An 8912-nucleotide genomic window follows, 5' to 3' on the forward strand; every position below is an offset into this window, starting at 1 on the left:
TTCGGAGGGGTGGGGGGACCTTTCAGAGGGGTGGGGGGGCCCTTTCGGCTGCATCTCTTGTCATCAACACAGGCCTGCTCCTGAGACCATGCTGGTGTGTCAACTGACTGATTTACAAATAGATTCCCAGGTGCAGATTTAGGCTAAATAAAGACAGAAAATGCACTGTATACAAACAAGGTCCTCCTCCATAACCGAATCCTTTTTGTGCCACATAAACGCATCCATGCTACCATCTGATTTTCCTCCTTTGCAGTTTTTACCTCTTTCTCCTTTATTTCCTAATCAGAAATCTGACTTAAAACATTTAGCTTTTGGGATGGTTTGACTGTGAAGATAAGCCTTACTGCCATAACCCCCCCAAACCCAAAGTTCACCTTGATGTTTCCATCGCATCCTGGTCACTCTCAACGGTGCGTTGAAAACAGGCTTGGAGAACGTGGGCCTGCCTCAGATCTCTCCCCACACTGCACAGTGTTTCACTAACAACCATCAACGCTAGCTGAATGTGTAAAACTGGCATTTGAGGTTTTAATCATTATCATCATTTCACTAACAAAAAAATCCTTCCTGAAAATTAATTATTTAAATAAATTTTGTTATTCAAAAGGGTTTCCAGCATCCCGGTAAAGTATGTTTATAATTTTTGCCCTAAACCTCAGAGTCCATTGAATTTTTAGTGAATTTTGGGCAAGAAAATTGCACTGACCTTTGCAAGGCCATATAAAGAATCTACAACCCAATTTCCCATTAAACCAAATCATTAACCTATAATAAAATAAAAAAATTGCTTGTCTGAATGTATGTTGACTTTAAAATCCCCCATATTTTCTCAACTCTATTTGAAAGAAAGCCTTTATTATGACGTTAATTTAATTTGAGGGACTAATTATATATGGTAAGTACATACCTAAATGCTGTGTAGGATAGAAATACATTTAATGAACTTGGAGAATAGTTGTATTTATCTGCTTAGTCAATGCAGAACAGGTATGCTGCTCCATGCTTGTTTTTCCTGAAAGCATGAGGTATGAAGTAGTAATACAGAAAAGACAAAATAAAAGCGGATTGGCAAGTGCCTTCCAACCCCATTAAGACTGCAAGAGATATATGGTTACAAGCTCCTAATTCAGCAGACAAAACCAACTCCAAGTTCTGCTGAGATGCATCTGCTCTCCAGTCCCAACCTATGCACAGCATTCCCTGTCTCAATTCAGTCCTTCCAGGATTCTGTTGAGAAGCATCTCCACATTTTTGTGTTCTTCTAGACTAAATGACCTGAGGAGCAAAATAACTTTTACAACAGTATCACACGCTTGAATACACACACACTTATTTTCATCTTTCACCTATACTGACCCACTCATAACTTCCATAAACAACTATCTTAATGGCTACCAATGAACACAGCCTGATGGCCAACGACAGTCTAGCACAACATGCCATTAAAGCTGTTTGATTCTGCCTTCTATGTATTTTCTTCACTTAGTAGCTTATTCATATCTACCTTGATCACTGCACTTTAAAGCCAACATACAGTATATGATACCTCCTGAATACAAACAAAATCAAAACTGAGATTAGAATGTAGAGGTCTGAACCTCTTCCCTCTCACACCATCCTAGGACATCCACCTATTCTCTTATTTAGATAGGTAACAAAAAGAATTGTTTTGTTTTGTTTTTTAAAACAACTACAGATTTTCTGTGTAACAGAACTTCTGAAAATAAGCACTTGGATCTCAGCACCATCTTATTTACCCATCTTTACCAGCTAGGCTCCTGAAATAACATATTGACTATCATTCTCACCTATTACAGGTTCAAACCTAAGTCTCCTGGAGTGAAAGATTAGGAAGCTAATACATTTTGAAACCTTGCTGCAAGATATTAATGCTTTAAAAAAAAAAAAAAAAGTGATGGATTAATATTATTCAGGTCAAATAAAATCAGAATGCTAAGAAGAGCTAGCCAGTTTGCAGTTCCAATAAAAAACCCCAAACCATAAAACAGGAACGAACTTTGGATCACCATGTGACTTAAAACACTCATATTATTACTAGTTAGTGCCCCATTTAAGGAGATATTACAGAATTAAAACAGTAATGAAGTTATAATACAGTTTTTAATAACCTTATTCATTATCTACTATAGCATGTTTTGGGGTAGACAGCTCCAATAACAACAGTTTTCAATATGTTTCCATAACGTCATCTTCAACAATTTGCAGTCTCTCCTACACAAGTATTTGTTTCTAGATACACAGTGCATATGTATATCTTGATATACAGACACATAATGGTGAAAAGGTGCTGCATTTAAATCCAGCTTTCTAATATATATCTCTCCCTATGAAAATACAGCTTTCTGAAAACCTCCAAGTACCGTATTCAATACCTGAAATTCATATTTCAGGCTCTATTAGATTTATGACTTTTTTTTTTACTGAAATTGCCTATGCAATATTGTTCAAGTGGTTGTCATTAATTATACACTTGTATTTATGTCATAATTTAGTGTGCACTTGAGAACTGTAATTCAGATTCACTTAGATTTAGTTGCCCAGCTAAAGGGAATGAGAGTTCCTGATATATGAAAAGGGTGACACGCTGACTGGGTAAGACGGAAACTCCCAAAACAGATATAACCAGAAAACATCTCAAGAGGATGTCAGGAAAGGCAGACTATTTCAGGCTGAATACATGGAAACTGGCCAGAAAATATAAAACAGGGCAGCATGCTTTATTGGGGTGAATAATCCAGTTCCACCCAAGATGCAAGTACTCTGCATTTTTACAAGTATTTAAGATGTCCATTAGAGATTTAAGATGCACACTACCTAGGAGTCACTGCTATGCTTTCTGTAGCTTTCTAAAGCAGGCAGGAGTTCCTGAAGAACATACAAACCAAATACAAGACAAAAGCTTTTTCTTACTCCAAGTTTTAAATAAAGCTGCATTGAAACTGAATATATTTTGACAGAATTTTATTAAACAATAAAGAAGTCAGCAACCAAAAAAAAAAAAAAAACCAAAACCTAGAAGAGATATCTCTCTAGGAAGCAGTGAGCCTTGTGAATGAAGAAGGTATGATGGCACACAAATTCTTGCTGTAAAAGCCAAATTCTCAATGGCCTTGGGCACCAGTTACTTAAAAGGCGATGCAGACTTTTGCAGATAGTGACCAGCACCATTAATTTTACTATTTAGCTCACAACACAAAGCATGCACCAACAGCCTACTAATGCATACCAGCTGTGACACAGCAGTAAGTATGAATGGCACTCTCTCTAACAGAGAGCTAATCTCCCTATATTGTATATTTGTTTAAGAATCCTTATTTGTGTAAAAAACATTAAAGATAAATACCAGGAATGTTGTTATAGTTTGTGAAATATGACTCTCTGCCATAAAAAGACATTTGCTCTGCAGTTTGACCCAGATACTATAACGCTATAAAACCAATCTAAAGGAGAGCTATGTCACCATTTTTTACTTGAGGCTATTTTATAGGTAAAATGGTAAGAAACTACAGCAAAATTATGAAGGCACCCCTTCAAAATACTTTCTTCATTTTCCTTGTTTTCTATCATATGTACTGCCCTAGAAACTGCAGGCACCTTCCTCAGCTTGAGCAAATCCATATACCTCTGTTCTCTATAATGACTTTCAAATCACCAACTAAAAATTATTTTTAGTCAGAAGCTGACAGGCAAAATCAACCCCTCACAGACACATTTTTATTTTACTGTTGCTGAAAGTAGTAGGAACTTCAGTGTAGAACTTAACAATAGCAACTGTTTAAATACAGCAGATAAACACAACTTCTCTTGCATCAAGATACCCTAAAACAGCACAAGTTGCTGAACTTCCATCTAGCATAGCCATGACTTACAAGTACACAGCATCATCCTATGAGGAATTACTAAAAGTATAGCAATGTTTAAGTAGGAAGGCATTCAAGATGCATTTCTAATTCTCAGCAAAGCTTGTTAGCTCAGGCATTGTGGTAGAATAACACAGAATCCCAACCCAAGCTGAGTCACAAAAATTCAGAACAAATATCTTCCCAGACCTTCAGGTTTTGCAGCTGCTCCAGGAGCGAGCCTGTGTTTGTTCACTGTTACCAAACACAGTCTCATGGCTCTGACGATGTAACGGCAAACTGTTCGAATTCTTCAAGGAACATAAAGTTTCAAAGTATCAGAGCGATCTGAATCCGAGGCACTGTCAAAACACATAACAAACAAAAAGGCAGGGATGAGCAGATCTGCTTAAACATGCTTAAAGATGGACGTATATACCAGTGCAATGATTAGATATTTTACCTGACAGTGTTAGCTACAAGCCAGCTCTGTAGCTCACAGGAGTTCAAGCCTTCTGCACAACTGTCTAAGCAGTTCAGGTATAATAACTACTATCACAATTAGCCCAGACCAACAGTGACACACACAGAGTCGCTGCTCAGCCACCTCTGCCCACCTGTAAGCAGATGGGGAACCAAAAAATTCTCCAACAGCCTATCACTGCTTTGTCTGGACTGGCTATCTGCTCTTCTGCCACCCCCTACCCTGCCCCTCTGGGGTGCAGTTCAAGATGCCATAGCTGAAACACTGGCAAAACACCACCACCACCCACCACGCAAAATACCTGCAGTTTGGGTTCAATTTCAAATGCGGAGTTAACCCCCAATTTCTTCCCAGCAATGCTGTTTCAAGGAAAATATAAAATATTGCAGTAAAGAGCATCACATGCATACATCACATTCTTCCCTGAGTTACTTAGCTTTAATTTTGGTGCAAAATTAACATACAGTTGTGGACAATGACCACTTTTTAACATATATAAAGAAGGAAGAAATCCCTGAAATAAGTCGCCTCCAGTCAATTGACAATGCACTATTTCAGAAATAGTTTTAAACTGTCAGTGATTTATTTCTTATATGCTTGACTAATTTCTTGATCAGAGGAAAGCCATTCATGGCTACAGAACAGATATAAAAGGCAGCCACTATACGGACTTCCTTTTGATGTAATCTGATTGCTGTTTTCTGTAAATATGAAAATATATTTTTGTGATACAAGCAAAGGCAAAATATGACTTAGCCTCCTAGTCTGCTTCAAAATGTAAAGGTTTTTCTCAGTGAGAAAAAGCCTGGACTGTGCCTTGGATGGAATGATGAACTAATGCCTCAAATCCCTGTAGTGCAAGTCTGATTATATATTTCTAACTCCCGTTCAGGGTTTTAATATGGCAGAGATTCACTGGGAATACATGGACTGAGATTCATTTTCATTTTCCTACTGGGAGGTGTTTACTGCAGAGAAGCTCACCTTTTGCATTGTACATTGACATTCTCCCTAATTATTTTTGATTCCCCATGCCCTCATCAAGTTCCTGTGATCTTCATCTAGGGATCACATCTAAAACCCGAGTCCTCTCAATCTTTGAGATCAAAGCGTGGACTGAATACATTCCAAGTCAAATTATGGGATAAACTATTTTCAAAGCTAAAATCATAAATAATAGGCAGAAAGTGTGTAGCAAGGGGAGGTAGTAGCAAGTGTAGCAAGCACCTTTCAGCTGAAGAACATGAGACTTTCTCTATGTATATTAGATAGAGAATCCTCCTTGTTAACAGAGCCATCACTGAAGCGTAAAGACCACCTGATTAAGCCCACAAATGACAAGGCAGCTTTAGAGGGGAGAGCGGAGATATGTGGAGATGGGTAGGGGGGTAGTTAGACTTTTTATCTTTGCCAACTCACTGAAAATTTCAAAACAAGACCCAGCACCTTGGCTTAGAAATTAGATGCACTTTTTAGGCTGACAGCCTGCCTGTTCACCTTCCAATGAAGAAATACACTGACTGGCAAAGCTATTCTAGTGCTCACAAAACTGTTCTCACAGTTTTCATGCCCAGAAGCAGCTAAGAAAGCCCAGGTTACTACAGTACAATAAATATAGGATTCTTCCCCTGTGGCCCACCACACACATTGCCACCGAGCATCAGTAGGACCCAACACATTTACACTAAGAGCACAGACACTTTCTACTCAAGCTGCTTAGCGGCTTGGAAAGCTCTCTTCAGCATGCTCTACCAGACCACACAGCATAACTCAGGTTCAATTTATCTGAGGCCACTAAACCCATGCTGTTCACTACCCCGAGTATGTATCATTCAAGCTGAACATTAAGATGTTTCTACATCAAATCAACTCTCAGTCAAGCACAAACTGATAAGTCTCCACTACCTATAGTAGAGCTACACTATTTCTATCAGATACAGGTCTGGTGCTACTGCTGGAATTATTAGATCTTCTTTATATGCTCCCCAATTCACTATCAAACTAACCCTATTTCAGAAGTCAATTACCATACCCGAACACAAATTTCTAATTACTAGAGATGGGGAAATTGTTATACTCCATCTACAGTTCCTGACAACAGTACCACACCTACTTAATTTCAGCTTCTCGTATTTGCCTGATATAATGAAAAGAATTCACACACAAGAAACGCTGTGCCTATTCAGTGCCTAGCTGCATATGTCCGATTATCAACTGCCAATTCATACGGGTTGAATTCCTTTCATCAATGATAATGAATCACTTCTGTTAGCATATGGTTACACACCATGTGTCTGACTATACTTTTGCCCTCTGAAAAATTATCTGAAGAGCTATTTACTGAAGTTTTAGATATGGAGAATTCAACATTAAAAATTATTGATGCCCACCATTATCTGTTTGCATACACAGTCGGCAGGCTGGGCATGGAATGTTCACATAGCAGCAGTGGATTAGTATTTTTAAACTATTTCTATTATTGATTTAACCACTTGAAGCTGCTGGAAGCAGAGATCCTGTCACAGCTGTTAATGCAAAATGCATTAGGGAAAATCCCTACTGTGAAGGTGTGCAAAAATGTTCACACATAAAATGGTGAGATTCCACTTCTCATCAGCATCATGTACAACTGAAAATCCCCATTTTTATTCAGCTCAGCTAGATAAGAAACATGAAAGGGGAAAAGCTACTGTTTTCTTTGTCTCATTTACTTTAGTCCTGTCTAAAGACCAGATCCTGCAGTCTACCCAAACTGAGTAGCATTTTTTTTCCTCAAGTTGTTCCATTAAAGCTAATGCAGCCACTTGCAGAGCAAGGCTATTCAAAGAGAGAAAGGGTATCAGTGTAGCTCTGCGTGATCACAAATCCATTAACAAGATCCGTAAATATGAAGAAAGTAGCTTTGTCAGAAGTTGGAAGGGACCAGACCCTGCAACACTGTTACAACAGCTCTTGGCCAATACACAAAGCAAATCAAGTTTCTTAATCAAGTTAAAATAAAAATTACTAAGTAAAAACTGACTTCCAGACAACATGAATCAAGATAAAAGCCACTTAATTTTATGTTTTGTCTTCTCCACAGCTTAATACTCATTCTGATTGAGGCTGGATGTGGAGTCATGGTCTAAAAGCTACTCTAAAACAGTTCCACACTTGGCATGTCTTACTTTGAATACTCCCTCTCTTAATTACGTATTCTGAAAGAACTCCTCACAATGTTCATGAAGGAAATGCTTCAAAAAGTGTAATGATCTTCAGATTCACTGATGGGCATTACATCCTTCACTTATTTTTCATGTTAGTGCATCTCTATTCTAAGTGATTATTTCATTGATGCAAACAAAAATTAACATATTATTGCCATGAATCAACTTCATTCATTGCCTTGACAACGCTGCACTTCAATTCTGTAAACACTTGAGAACTAAAAAGTACAAAAATTTGGAATTTTGGGAAAAAGGTTCCAAAATATAAACAATAGGCTTAAGTATCAAAGCCCAAGTGCATACCACTCTCACCACACAGATCCAGAAGGATTTCACATGTGCAAAATAAGAAAGTAAAGTAATTCTCATATGTAAGTGCAAAAACCTATGTCTACTATATCTATATCTACTTCAACACATTCCTCCATACTGAATATCTCTGTGTGTCTGTGCACTGTAATTAGACACCGATTAGTGCACTAAACTGCTTCAACTAGTTCACCAACACCTGAGCATCTGTAGCTCTGTTGACTTCAAATGCCATTCAAAGCATCAGCAGTCACACTGGAATGAGGGGCACTTCATTACCTACAGACTTCAACAATAATATTCTGAAAAGCACAGGGGAAGCACTGAAACAGGTTGCCTTTTTAAAATGTTACTATTCTATTCTGGTTTTATATACAAAATCCCTATGACAAACAATGCTTCACTACTAAGCTTCTAGCATGCTTTGTTTAAACCCACTTGGTCTATGGGTCCAACTGATATGTAAAATGTGTCCATTATGCTTTCAAATGCATATCTGGCAGAACTGTGAATTTGTGCAGAGTTACTTTCTATTTAAATTGAAAACAGATAAATGACAAGAAAAAAATAAAATTAACCAGAGCAGAAATGAGATAATTGCACAAATTCAGCTACTAATCAGGGAATTTATTATACAGAACTTTAGCCTGTAGAGATCCAAAAGTCTAAGGATACAGCACAAGTTAAACACAAAAATTGTCTCCTTGCATGCAGTATTTCAGTGGTGCCGATCAAAAAATACTGCTTCTGAAAAGCAGTATGACTTCGATTTATAGTGCAGGAGAGAGATAACGTACCCACTGAACCCATGGCTCTATGGGTATGCCACTCTTTGACAGTCCTATTGTTGATGATACTCATTTTCTACTTCAGCAAGCAGCAAAATTTTATGAGATCCACCCCCATAAATGTTTGTTCCCTGACACAATCTGGTCTACAGTTACAGAAGTTGCTAAATATGATTATTGCCTGAGAAGCAAGGAGAGAACAGAAATATTATAACCAAATATGCTAATCATAGTGATTCCTCTTCTGCCCCCCCCCCCCCAA

The sequence above is a fragment of the Athene cunicularia genome (genome assembly GCF_003259725.1).
Source record: "Athene cunicularia isolate RWA chromosome 11 unlocalized genomic scaffold, athCun1 chr11_part1, whole genome shotgun sequence".
NCBI lineage: Eukaryota > Metazoa > Chordata > Aves > Strigiformes > Strigidae > Athene > Athene cunicularia.